The following is a 14,503-nucleotide window of genomic DNA, read 5'->3' as shown; positions in this document are numbered from 1 at the left end:
CATTATTTGATGGTGTTTCAAGTTCAAGGTCATTTGCTGGAGTAGATAGCCCATCTGGTAAGGGAACTGAATGTGGAAAGCTGAAGAGTTTGGCAGGTCTCCAGTTACATGCCAAGGGAGAATACACGGGCAGAGCTGAACGTTTACATAAGAATAATGCTGTTCTGTGTCTGCTTCAGGTCACGAACTAAAGCATGGTGGAGTGTAGGACCCACGCAGTGATGTTTCATACAAGCCTTGAAGTAAGGCACAATGATGGGGAGGCTGGTTTCAAACTGGCTCTTGTCACAACTAGAACAAGCACAGCTAAATTTCATCTCCTTGACATGCAGTCCGTTCTGCCCCAGTGCTGTTTGGAAAATGAATTGTTCCAGCACAAGTATCAAAGATGAGCAGGAGAATAACCCAGCAAACATGGGTTTGCCCACAAGAACCACGAGGTGACCACAGGACACTGCACCCATCAGGCAGGAGAGAAAACACAGATGCACACTGTAATCACACACCAGTTGCCTCAGTTTACCACACATGGTATATGCACCACACCCAACTTCAGATAAGCTGCCTTGTAAGGCTTTGCGACAAATTACCTGAGTCGGCATTCACAGACAACCTCTAGGTTGTATACAAAACCAACTACCAAGTTTATTATGTTTGGTACACTCCTTAAGCGATTAATAAGCATAAATTAGGCTCCTATCTTATTTGAAAGATTTTAATATTGTACTTCTAGTTTGATTTTACCTGTACACATTGCAAATGTCTATGCATCATTTTGTATAGGAAGGTGACTTTTTAAAAAGTAGGTGTATGGGACTACAGGGCTATGATGGCTTACTAGTTAGGAACCCATATTAATTTTTTTTAGGACCCAGGTCTGGTTCCCAGAACCCACACATCAAGAGGATCACAGTTGCCAGCAACTCCAAAACTAGGGGATCCAACAAACTCTCTGGCCTCCATAACTACCTGTATGCATATGGTGCATATAAACTCACATAGGTACAAAAATACACACAGGAACAAGAATAGCTTTTTAGAGTGTACTGTGCTAGAGCACAACTGGCTGAACTAGTAATCTATATAAAGTATTATTTTCAATATGAATTTTGTTAGAATGCAAGTTCAACCAAAAGATACCAGACACAAAAAGGCACTAGTTCAAGTTTTTATGAATTCATTAACTCAATTAATTGACTCGGTTTAAGAAAGAACACATTAAATATGCTTATAAATAAGTCTGCTATGTGTCACAGAAGCACCATATTCCCGACAGTGTGCTCAGTCACTGTCAGAAACTGAAAGCAAACAAAATACAAAAAAATTGACCTTGGTTATCATCCCCACATGCAAACACTCTCAACTCTTGCTCTGTCCATCTTCTGTGTCCTGGTATGGACACTGTGTCTTCAGTGGTCTTTGACGGTGGCTTAAACTATTTATACTATTTCTCTTTTCAGCTTCACAACCAAACTGCTCCTTCTAAGTCTAATGTGCTTTCCTGAGAGGAAGGAGAAGTGCTGCCCAGCTACGCCAGCCCCTCGGCAGTAACTGAGCATATGTTATCTGCTCAGTGGCAGGCTCGCAAGAGTGTTCCATGAAGTAGGCTTAACCAAGAGGATTTCTTAGTTTCCAAATTTGTTCTAGTGCTAACAATTTTTTTTACTCTTAAGATTAATTACTATTTTCATTCTAGTTCTAGGATTTGTTAAAAATACAAATTATATAAATAGCGCATTCAGAAAAGAAAATGGACTTGTATTATCAAGCCTCTGCAAATTACAGCTTTAACAATTGCCTCCTGCCCTTTTGTCTGTCACTGTCGAAAACACTGTACCACCAAAATTAACTACATAAAACAAAGCTGCATCTGCATATTTTTAAGTAGTAAATACACACATTAAAATGTCAGGATGACTAACTACTATTTTCCTTCCTTTTTTTCTTCTTTCAGCATGGTTATTTTGAGAGCATCTGTGTGAGTGTGCTTGTTTGCATGTGTGGGTTGTGTGTGTGTGTGTGTGTTTGTGTAGACTTAAGGGTTTAGTAAATTGGAAAGATACATAGCTATGGACATATACACACATCGTAACATATATATGTATTTGTATGCATTACATGTAATATGGGAGTGTTTTATTTCAGTCTGACTCTCCCTGTTCTGAATTAGTTAAATTTCCTAAAGATGACACACAGCTCAGCTTTAAAAGCTATTTGGAATTCTCCCTGTATCATTTTTAGATAAGACACTAAGAACTAATTAGAAATAAAGACAGCAAGATGAAGTCAGAAAGGCCTGGAAAGGCTGGAAGTGGGACTCAGTCGTCAGAGTGCTGGCCTAGCATCCACAAGGCCTTCATTTCCAGCATCTACCGTGTGCAAGACTGTGGTTCCAGCATTCAAGAGTCTAGGAGGATCAGAAGTCAGAGATTCAAAATCACCCTCATTTACATAGTAAATCTGAGGCCTCCTTAGGTACAAGAGACCACGCCCCCAAATAGAAACAAGGTGTACAACCCATTCATATATTTGCCAGCTCTGGAATTATACTTGATTTCTCTCCTATTTAGGAGTAGGCTGTTCAGTCAGTCACTGCTGTGGTCTGAGAATGACTGAGTTACAACCTTGTGCCTTCAAGCATTACCTCCATATTTGACGCTAAGCTTTCTCTCAGTGAAGACAATGCTTCATTATCCCAGCAATATCCGGATGGGAGTATGGCCTTCTGTCAAGACTCATGCCTCTTTCAAAGCATCTCTGTGTATGACGGGATGGATGCAGTGTCCAGCTGAACCCGGACAGTAACTCTAGCAGACATGCCAGGACTCCACCCTGATGGCCCCAGAACTTTCCTAAAGTGGCTGTGTTCCAGGAGTTTCTAGGAAAGCCCACCTTACAGTCAAGAACAGGGATAACAGGACTGACCATCTTCTCAAGGATGGGTAGAGGCAATGTCCAGGGGTGATCTGAAGCCACCCTGAGTACAGCAAGTGTCTCTCTACGTTTCCATCCCAAGCTCAGCTCCATTGTATGCTTTGGTACCAGCATGGGAAAGCATCTCAGTTATTGTCCAGCTGAATCAGACACATCTGTGTCTCTGTAAAGACCTAAGAACTCCTGATACCCCGAGAGTCGAGGCACAGCTTCCCACAGCCCTTGGCACGGGGCCCTGGTGTCCAGAGGACATAAATGTCTTCACGTGAGACCTTCGGCATCAGGAGGTCAGTGCTTTACTTTGGAAAAGCCCTCATATAAATGTTTTCACTTGTTAAACTATCAACTGAAATTCCCGTACACTCTTTACCTATCAATCTTTGTGGCAGCAGCTCTGGATTTGCAACCTTGGGTTCCCTTTGGAGAGACTGGATATCAGTCAATGGGAACCCAAGGGATGTCACACATGTGCTTCCATTTAGAGGCCACTATCATTTTCATAACCCAGTGGGTACGGTCACGTCTTGGGTCCCTCCCTAGTGACCTCCTGGAGCTGGAGAGGAAGTTGGGAGGGAGACCATCCAGTCAGGGCAGAGGATGAAACTAGGCTCTTCTATTGAAAAAGTAACTCAGAATCCATTACTCAGTAGAGTGTCAAAAAGATACAAGAAGATAAAATCCTTGGCTGCACTAGATACCAAAAAGGGGTAAGGAAAAAAAAAGCCACAAAATGAAAACTGCCTCTCAAACACACGGTTATAGTTAAATTTTAAAAAAATCACATGATTTTGTCCCTAGCAGTATAATGAAAAGGAGCATTGACATCCAGTGGAGAAGCAGCATTTTATGATCTAAGCAGTAACTACTACAAGGCTCATTTGTAACCACGTGGCCAATCCCCACTTTGTGTGACCCCAACAGGCAACATTCTCTGAAGTCAGAACCAAAGGGACTTGAGGTCATGTTTAAAGTTTTTATAAGTTCAAAAAAAAAAAGAAAGAAAGAAAGAAAGAAAGAAAGAAAGAAAGAAAGAAAGAAAGAAAGAAAGAAAAAAAGAAAAAGAAAGAAAAACTGACTTCACATTGACTGGTGTTTGACATTTTTGTCACAACCCATTAGTGGTCACCACTCGGCAAACCAAACTATGCCGCGGCTCAAGCAGTATGCCACAATACCCCAGAAGCTGCCCCGTAAAGAACTGGAGACTCAGCACTTGAACTCTCCCATACCCCACCCACCAGCTCTCCACTCACAGACAACCTCAGAAAGTCCCCTTGCAAACCATTTCAACACTGGGACATTAGACACTAAAAATGAACAGGAGGTGAAGCCAGCAAGCAGGCAACCCAGGATATACTGGAGTCCGGTAATGCCCTTCTCACTGAAGAAACCGGTGACTTACGTAACCCATGCAACCTTCTCTGCCCTTTATCCATGAGCCCTGAAGAAGCAAAATCAGACTTACCCCGAGGAGCCATCCCATAGGCTGACACGGGAGAGAGGCCTGTTGACAAGCTACCTAATCTTCCCATCCACCTCCTAACCCCTGAGACTGCTTGAGCATCTGGCTTCTGTAAAAGAACTTCTGCAAATGTATAGTGGATGAGTAATCGCTGCGACTTCATAAAACATGCCAAACCCCTTACTAGCAAGCACAGTCTCATTGCTCACCACATTTTTATGTGCTTTTATTTATTTCCTTGAGTGAAATTGGTGTTTTCTTTTCTTTTTTTTTTTTTTTTCTGCTGTCAATTCCCTACCCTTGTCCAAGAGGCAGGAGGCTGCCTATTTTATGTGTAACTTTTTCTGGGTCTCTGCTAGCAGGCAGCAAATTGAAGATTTATACATCTACTATTTTTCTCAGTCCTGTGAAATATCCACTCAACCTTATTCTCTGTTCTTGCACTGAAAAAGTTAGTATTGTCTGATTCCAACAAATATTAGAAATACTGAATCTGAGGCTTGAATCGATTTCTCATTGACTTTCTACCTGATCTTTTCATTGAAAACTGAGCAACTGATAAACACTGTATCCTTCTAGAACCTTCTATGTACATATCTCCTGCAGGTACACGTGCACACACACATACACACACACATATCACATACTTCAAAAGCGCTAAAACCTTGGAGACTGGTAAATGCTGAACCCGAGACTATTCTAGATTTCATGAAGCTAGCAGAGACCACATACAGTAGAATATCCTCATTGAAATCAAAGCAATATTTGTAATCAAGCACATTAATATTTCTGCTGGGAAACATGAATATTCAACTAAGTGGGATAATAAAGACTATAAATAACCTTCTGCCATCTCAGGTTAGGGAATTTTGCCAAATGAGACATCAGAAAAAATTATCGATATCCTTCAACAGTCAGAGAGACTTTTCAGTTTCAGAACCATGGATAAGGGATTTCTGACCTATAGTTTTGCTCAGTTAATTAACCACGTTTTGAATACTTTACCTGCTTTAATCATATACATTCACAAAGGAAAATTTTGACAATATAGCCAGACAGAATTAAAGTCACTATTATACCCACCATACAGAGAGCTGAGGGCTTTACTCGTAAATGTATCAATTACTGCCTGGGAGTACCAGCTTGGTAATAAACACACACACACACACACACACACACACACAAACACACACATCAGAGAAAACATTTGTCTATGTGTTACTTTCATTGGTTAATAAAGAAACTGCCTTGGCTTTTGATAGGACAGCAGCTTAGATAGGCAGAGTAGACAGAACAGAATGCTGAGAGAAAGAAGCAGATTCAGGCAGACGATATAGCTCTCCTCTCCAAGATGGATGCAGGTTAAGATCCTTCCCGGTAAGCCACCACCTCGTGGTGCTACACTCATTAATAGAAATGGGTTAATCAAGATGTGAGAGTTAGTCAATAAGAGGCTGAAACTAATGGGCCAAGCAGTGCTAAAAAGAATACGATTTGTGTGTTGTTATTTCGGGTATAAAGCTAGCCATGCAGGTGGCAGGGCGCTGGGAACACAGCCTGCAGCTCCTCCATCTACAAAACATCACTCTACCCTCTACCACTCTAGTTTTCTAACAAGTTAAAAACAATGGCTTGTTCAAGAAAACATCACCAGGCACAGTGCTACCATAGTTTCATGTTCATGCCATGTGGAACACATATTATCTTTTAGGCTCCTCAGCACCTTCTAAGGTATATCCTAGGGTAAAATAAACAAAAAACACTCTCTTTTCATGAGTTTACAAGGAGGCAGAGACAGATTTTTGTTGTTGTTATTGTTTTGTTTGTTTGTTTGTTTTTTGTCTTGTTTTGTTTTTTTTCGAGATAGGGTTTGAGCCTGTCCTGGACTAGCTCTTGCAGACCAGGCTGGCCTTGAACTCACAGAGATCTGCCCACTTCTTTGGGATTAAAGGCACGTGCCACCACTGCCTTGCTAACAGAGATAGTTTTTGCATTAGAAGCCAAAAGTCTCCATCCCCTTATTCCTCTGCATGTAAGATGCGAACAGGCAAGCTCTGCCACTCAGGTGAGTCAGAACCAGCATGTGGGTGTGTTCACCACAGCGGGAGAAGAGACTGTAGAAAGCTTTGGGGTCAGAGCTTAGCTGTGTGACACTGTATGAAGGTGAGCACTAGATCATCACTGATGGAAAAGGCAGTTTGAGAACATCAGTACCCCACGGGATCAGGACTACCATGCTGGGGCCAATGCTCCTCACTGCACAGCCTCGCCATATTCTTGGGTCTCATCAGGTTCCAGACTCCTAAGAATCCTTTAATAAACTCTCTTTGGGCTTCTTAAGACGCAGCCAAGAAATCTGATGGCCGTAGGAGTAAAGTTCTTTTAAGGAAGTGAGGCAAAGTGATGCAGCACATAGATCTGAACGTGATCTGAAAGCAAACGATGTCCACCTCTGAAAACTGACTCCCACCCCCGTGTTGCACTGACTCTGGGCCTGAGGACAAGCTTCTTATATTGTCTGCACAGCTCATAGCTATAAAAAAAAAAAAAAACAGCTCAGGATAAAGAAATACATTCCTTCATGTATTTATTCAAACATGTCCTGAATTTCTGTGATCAGAAGCTACACCAAATACCAGTTAATGGGGCTGGTGGGTTTTGGAAAGAATACTACCAAATGTCCAAGTGTCCAGTTAAATCTGAGGTTCAGAAAAAATAAAAAGCAGCTTTTCATTTTAGGCTTGTCCTGTCTGATGCTTTGATTAAAGTCCCCTGCTTGGGTTATATTATACTAAAATGCTATTTGTTTTCCATCTACAGTGCAGACTTTACCACCACAAGAATTTCCCTACGGGGGGGGGGGGGGGCTGAGCAACAGAGAGGCCTAAGTGGCTATCACAGACCTTTGCTTGGTGGCATGAGCACTATCTATACAGGAAGCAAATCGGCCAATAGCTCCACACAGCAGAAACAGAGAAAGGGCTCTGAGGACACTGAAGAGGGCGATAAGACAAAGATAAAGAAACAGTGAACTGGAAGACAGGATGGCAAAGGACAGGTCTGTCCAAGAATTAACCCTAAAGGAAAGACCGGATTAAAGAAAATGAAGCAGCTCATACCATGGAAACCATCTTAACCAATCCTACTGCACGGTAGACGCTTGATAAATAGTTGCCCATTCCTTCAAAGGACCAGATCGCTTGACCCTGAATGAGAAGATTGTTTGCCTCGCCCCCACTCAGCCCTATCCTACGGATGGAAAAGTATAATAAGCAGGGGAGTAAACTGGTCACCAATGATTTCCTCTTCTGAAAGCCTGGCACCCACCATCTGTCTATGACCTCGGGAAAGACTGAGCCAGGACTGCCCAGCCCAGCTCCAAAGGAGTCAAGAAAGAGCGGGGTGACGGGTACTGTATTCACCTGCTAAGCTACTGAAGCAATAATGATCAAGTATCGGCAAGAGAAAGGACCAAGCAGAACCCCAGGTCATTGGTACTGAGGAAATGTGAATTACTACACTTGAGCGGAGGAACTGGCTAGGCTCTGGAACTCTAGGCATACACACATACACTACTCCTATGTGCCCCTCCACCCTGACTCTGGCTGAATCTCCTATGTATCCGCCATTCCCTGCTGCCTTTGGGGGGTCAATAACATTCTCAGTTCCCAGATTAACTCTTCCTTTTTCTTTTCTTTTTTTTTTCTTTTTTTCCTTTTTTAATTTTTGAGACAGGGTTTCTCTGTGTAGCAGCTTTGGAGCCTGTCCTAGAACTAGCTCTTGTAGACCAGTCTGGCCTCAAACTCTGCCTCCCGAGTGCTGGGATTAAAGGCATGAGCCACCACAGCCCAGCTAGATTAACTTTCCACCATGTCATTCTGCCATCCCTCTGTGGACAAACAATAAATATTTGCTGAAGGAGTAATTGCCAGGTTCCTGTGGAGCGGCCTTTACTAACTTGGTACAGGGGAAAAGAGGGAGGGCAAGTAGCTCAGAAATCTCAAAATGCATAAGGTAGCTCCCTGAAACACCCTCATGAAAACAAAATCATAGCCAGAAACCCAGGTTATTGTGGAATACACGTTCATAGCAGTAGCATAAACAAATGGAGATAAATCTTAAGGATCCGGGTAAGTTACTTAATGAAAGACTCACACAGAACATTACAAAAAGAAAAGAAAGAAAAGAAGAGAAGAGAAGAGAAGAGAAGAGAAGAGAAGAGAAGAGAAGAGAAGAGAAGAGAAGAGAAGAGGAAAGGAAAGGAAAGAAAAAAGTTGGCCCTCACAACCGACATCACAGCACACAACCACAGCTGGGTTCTATATCTGATAGCCCTTCCTTTGCGTGACTAGGAGAGAAAAACCAGTCACCCCCAGCACGGGAAAGAAAGAAGAGGAAAGGAAAGCCAAGTCAACGCTTGGCTGTCTTTGAAATTTTCTGCTGGTGTCCTCTTTCTGCTGACTCCCTGGGAGCCAGCATATCATTAGTGAAGGTAATAATGGGGTACGGAACTGTTGACAGCTGCCACTTACTCTCAACTACCTCGTGCCAGGTATCACGGCAAACTGCCAGGCACCATGCTGACCTGTACCTTAAGTGATCTCCACAGGCAGCAGCGCAGCCAATATTTACAGCAAGCACTGTGCTGGCCACTTCATATGCATCACCTCGCTGCACCCTCGAGCCATTCTGCAGAGCTCAACGGCAGTGCTCCACTGGACGGCAGAAGGAAGTGAAGGGTAGCGCCACGGTGGCCAACTCGCCTAGTGTCTTACAGCCAATTCCTTCTAAGTTCTGGGATAAGGTCAGACCAAATGGAGGGGAAAATATAAGAGAGAACGCCACATGGGACTGTGTGAAGCCTGGAAAGATGAAAGGAAAGAGATACATCAACAGTTATGGCAATGTAAGACCTGAGAGTTGGGGACAATGGAATGGAACTCCTTTAGAGCAGTGGTTCTCAATCTTCCTAAGGCTGCAACCTTTCATATAGTTCCTCACGCTGTGGTGATCTCCAGCCATGAAATTATTTTTGTTGCTACTTCATAACTTCAATCTTGCTATGGTTATGAACTATAATTTTTGGAGACAGAGGTTTGTCAACAGGGTCATGACCCACAGGTTGAAAATCACTCCTTTAGAGCACTCTACAGAATTTCGATTAAAGAAGCCACATTTAGTTAAGTTCTCGGTTACATACTGCAGCAGGAAGAACCTTGCCTTCACTTGCTCACTCGATGGGCAAATATTAAGCATCTATTGTAGGCCACACACCTCTTGTGTTGCTCGGTGTGCTGAAATGAATAAGGGGGTCAAGCTCTCCACATCTATGAAGCAACAGGACGGAGAAGGAGAACATGAATAAACCCAATAAATATGCTACACGAAATGTTAAGGGTGGCAAGTACTGAGGTAACAAGGGCAAGAAGCATCACAGGTCTAACAAGCAAGCGAGGGAGGAAACGACAGAAGTATGGGCCCAGACAGTAACCATCGAGCAAAAGCTTGAGGGCAGAAAGGAAATGAGGTCGGGGTACGGTCAGAGGTGAGACCTTTTAGGCAGACTGTCTGGATGGGACACAATACTTCGGGAGCAGTAAGGAGGCCAGTCCTGCTGGAGCAGGACTGCAGGAGTCGGGGGAGAAGAGGGCTCTTTAAGCCACTGTACATCCAGGATTCTTCAGGTTCCTTAGACCCAAACCACTTGAGAATCTGGTGGAGACAGAGGATCTTCACTTCAGAAAACTACATTCCCCAATACCACTGTGCGGAGTTAGAGACTAACACCTCCTGAACACTCCACCATAATCAGAGCTGGAACTAGATCCTGCAGAAGATAGCAATCCCATTGAATTAAAAAAAAAAAAGCCTTTACTTTACCTATCTTTTGTGTAGTGTCCCCGAAAGTAGACAGTAAAATGGCTCAAGGAATGACGGGCTTCCCCGGTGTCTAAGGAACCTCTTGTTCCAATGTTCCAATCAAAGTCAAGAGTTCACAGTTGAACATTGGTTCTTTGAGAGCTGACCCCACATTTAAGAGGTAAGACATACATATGTTACATATGTCATCTCCACAGTGTTAAGGTACAGGAGTCTTAAAACTCACAGTAAGAAGAATGTGTGCATTAGTAAACAAAATGGATGTGGTCAACCCATGGAAGGAATCTACTCTCTTGCAATTTTGTATGAGTGTGTTCATAGATATAGATATAGATATAGATATTGATATAGATATAAAGATATAGAGAGCTATATAGATATGGATATTTATGTACTTGCATTTATTTCATTTTAGCTAAAAGAAAGCATAAAGTGTTACCGCCATGCCTGCCTATACTACCTGTTTCTATAAGGCAGTGTTCCCAGCATGATGATCATAAAATCAAAATATAAGCTAACTCTAAAAACCACTGAAGATGTTCTGCGACCTCTAGAGTCACAGATAAAGCCAAGTTTTAATTCTTTATATTAAAAACATACAACCAGATCCACTTACTAATATATGAATTAAATCTTTAATAATAACAAAATTATATTTATACCAAAATAATTTTGAATAAACTTCTTTATAGTTTATTATCAGTAAATGTTTGCTTTTTAAATGTATTTTATATGCCTGTCTCAAATAAAATTTTTTCATGCAAAAAGAAACTGTAGATAGAGAAAGCTTGAGAAGCTCTTGTCTAGTACTTGAATAATCTAAATACCATTCTAAACATAATAATTGTGCTAAAGATAAAGGGACAGGGATTTTGAAACCCTACTGGGACATGAGCTACAGTCTTCTGTACTTATATACTTGTGGAGGTGGCTTTAAAACGTATACCACATTTCCATTACAATAATATCAACTCCCATCCCCAACACACACACACACACACACACACACACACACACACGTTTCCCAAGTTGTCTCTAGCAATTGTTTTCCAGTTTGCAATCACAGATGGGTACTTTCACCCATTATAATAAAAGTGAATTCTCAGACACGAGATGAAAATCAGAAGAGATCAATGAAACATGCAGGCCTGAATTCCTAGCACTACACTGAAAAGAGACTAGAACGGTTCTTTCTGCTTGCTGTACATGCTGTTGACCATATCTTTTTGTAGATCTGGTTCATAAACTAGTCCAGTTTGCAGATATTACTTTGAGGAGACACTCTTAGAACACACACACACACACACATCACTTGCGTCCATTCTTCAATTCACTGCCAACATTTTGTTCTTCAGCAAATAATGGATCAACGCTCTCATGCCTAATTCCCGCCCTACACTTATATGAACCACCAAGGAATAAAATTAGCAATGAAGCTTAACATTTGATTAGGTTTCAGACCAAAATCAGCCAGGTTTTAAACACGGAAGTCAAGTCAGATTATGGTTCATTTCATAACAGGGTTTACGTTGAGGAGAATAATTATCACTAGATCCATCTTATATACAGTAATTTTTAAATCCATCTATTTAGGATATGGTTTCTTTATGCCTATCATCTGCATTTCTGCGTCTGAAGCACTACAGAGGCATGCTTCCTGTGCAAACTAGTAGGGTAAAGTTTTGAAAAGCTGCTGAGCTTGTGTACACTTTGGCTTTCCTTCATCAGTTCCAGGTTAGTTAGCATCATCTACTTGACACTACCTCCTGTAACTGACGCACACTTTAATTAGACAGAACCTATAGGCCAAAGTGTCATATTGCTCTTCTGGGATGAAAGCAGGTTGTCCTTTTTATCATTAAAATAGCTGCAGATTAATGAAGGATGCTAGCTAATCTTCTTAAATTATTCATCTTAAAATACAACCTTTGAAACTATACACACATAATCCTGCAATCTCTCGTCAAAGCTCCTTAAGCCAAGGAGAGTTAATGATTTTCCCAAAGCCCAAGCAATGTACATTCCAGAGCGGAGCAAGCTGCACATAGCATCAGCCCCGATTAGCCTGGTGCTGCAGCCTCGAGTCGTAGCTTGAGGCCAGCTGCGCAGAAAGGCAAAGATGGTCTTAATTAGAATGCTCACATGCATTTCCCAGCAGCAGAAACCAAGACCACCACCTTGAAGCTTCCTAGTGCTTCCATCCTGTGGATTCCTCGTGTGTTGCATGCTGCCCATCAAATGCCCAGGCATGCTTTAATAGCAAACAAAAGGTTTTCAGGGGCCTGGCCCCTAGCTTACAAAATTGGTTTTCTGAGTATTTTTTATATTGTCCGATTACGGGTTTGGCATTGAAGCTGATGTAAAGATCAAGAAAGAGAGGGGGCAGAGGGAAGGGAGAGGAGGGGAGGGGAGGGGGAAGGAGGAGAAAGGAGAAAAGGAAAGGTTGCTAATACGCATATACAAGAAGAAAGGATGTACCTAGGGCAGGGGTGTCTGACTTTTTGACACAGCAATATGATGCTACCATATACAGATGTAGTGAGCAGCATTTGTTCCTGGGAAAGATGTTGTCCATGGGCTGAAATCTGGTCACCTGTGAGCTAGGGACAAGGAAAGATGTTGTCCATGGGCTGAAATCTGGTCACCTGTGAGCTAGGGACAAGTAAGCAATGAACAGATCTGAGAGTCCATTTATCAGACCAGTTAATCAGATGTTTGCAAAATATTTTGCACACTGTCCACTTATGAACTATGTGTTTTTCTCTACATGCATTAGACTTCGGCAAGATATTTTATGTCAAAAATGATGTATCTATTCAAACCATTTCCAACCTAACCTTTTCATAAGTCTAGACTAAATATTTACTTTTAATCTGTTTATTAAACAAACGGTTTCATTATGACCCTGTGTTTTCCTCATGTTACCCCTCCCCTCTTACATACGCCTGCCCTTCGTTGGTCCTTTTCCTTTCCTACAAAGAGTAGTCCCAGTGTTCTCATGTCATATATCTTTTAATTATAAATTCTACCCAGAAACAAAAATGTGAAATACATGCCTTTCTATGCCCCACCCCTGAATATTTTTGTATGTGTATGTGTGGGTATACATGTATCCATGTTTGTATGGCAGTCACAGGTCGATATGACGTGCCTTTCTCAATCACACATCTACCTCCTATGTTGGGGCCGGGTCTCTAATTTGTGCACATAGCTCATGGGTCAGGTAGTTAAGCTAGCCAGGAGATCTGGGGATCTCCTGACCCTGCCTGAGGAGAGCCAGGATTACAGGGGGCCACTACCCAGCCTAACACTTGTGTGCATGCCGGGCATCTGAACTCCTGTCCTCATATTTTACTCATTAAGTCATCCCCCAGTCCCAAAGTATTCTTTAATAAAGTACACAGCGCATGGTTTCAGGATTTATAAATAGTAACTATAGGGGGATGAGATGAACTGAAGGGAACTTTCTCAGCGGAGTACATACACATCGAGAGGGAGGCACCCAGTTTCACCTGTGGTCATCGTTCAACCTCAGACACGCAGGATCAAACCAGACCCCTCTCAAAGCAGCCCATTCTAGCGCTGCCTCCTTTGTGCTGGGTATGGCGCTTATTGTATTGCACTGCTGCAAGACTCACACAGAAAGAGGAACAGAAGGAGGCCTGCTGCAGCCCTATCTCAGGATGCCAGGGGAGAAGCAGCCCACACTTGACGGTCCATTTAATCACTCAGGATTATCAGTGCAGATATACAGTTCTTCTGACAGTCCCCCCAAAACCAACGGGGCCCCTCAGCAGCCTGGTCCACAGCTCCTGAAAGCCATCAACACAGGCAAGATGGTCAGTTGGTGATGTTTTACCCCAGGAGTGAGCAGAAGCACCATTCTCTCCCTGCACTGCCAGAGGCTTTCCTAAGCTTAAGTTAATATAGGCTAGCACATACATGCACCATCACACGCAGACTCCTTTGCATGAATCCACTAGAATCTCCCCTACTTGTTCTTATGCTACAGTTTGCGTCTCAAATGTCTCCTAAGAACCCACATCTTCAAAAGCTTTAGAGTGGTGCTGTCTTCTTATGGTTTCTATTGCTGTGCTGAAACACCGTAGCCAAAGAGCAAGTTGGAAAGGGAAGGGTTTGCTTGACTTACACTTCAGCATTGCTGTTCATCACTGAAGGAAGTCAGGACAGGCACTCAAATCAGGGCAGGATCCCACAGGCAGGAGT

At 42.5% G+C, this 14,503-nt stretch overlaps 1 protein-coding gene across 11 annotated transcripts in view; it reads right to left on the bottom strand.

Annotated features, from left to right (window-relative positions):
• Mitf (melanocyte inducing transcription factor) overlaps positions 1–14,503 on the bottom strand; it is a 267,515-nt gene that overhangs the window by 165,018 nt on the left and 87,994 nt on the right. The window contains exon 1 of one of the 11 annotated variants that reach the window (XM_050149388.1): positions 4,400–4,493. The exons of the other annotated variants lie outside the window; for them this stretch is intronic. The gene's annotated coding sequence lies outside the window, so the exon portion shown is untranslated. Of the gene's footprint in view, positions 1–4,399; positions 4,494–14,503 lie in introns of those variants that run through there. 11 annotated transcript variants of the gene reach the window in all.

Source organism: Alexandromys fortis, unplaced genomic scaffold, assembly GCF_014885135.2.
Source record: "Alexandromys fortis isolate MF-2015 unplaced genomic scaffold, M_Fortis_MF-2015_v1.1 scaffold_48, whole genome shotgun sequence".
Lineage (NCBI taxonomy): Eukaryota > Metazoa > Chordata > Mammalia > Rodentia > Cricetidae > Alexandromys > Alexandromys fortis.
This window is presented reverse-complemented; position numbering and strand designations above follow the sequence as displayed.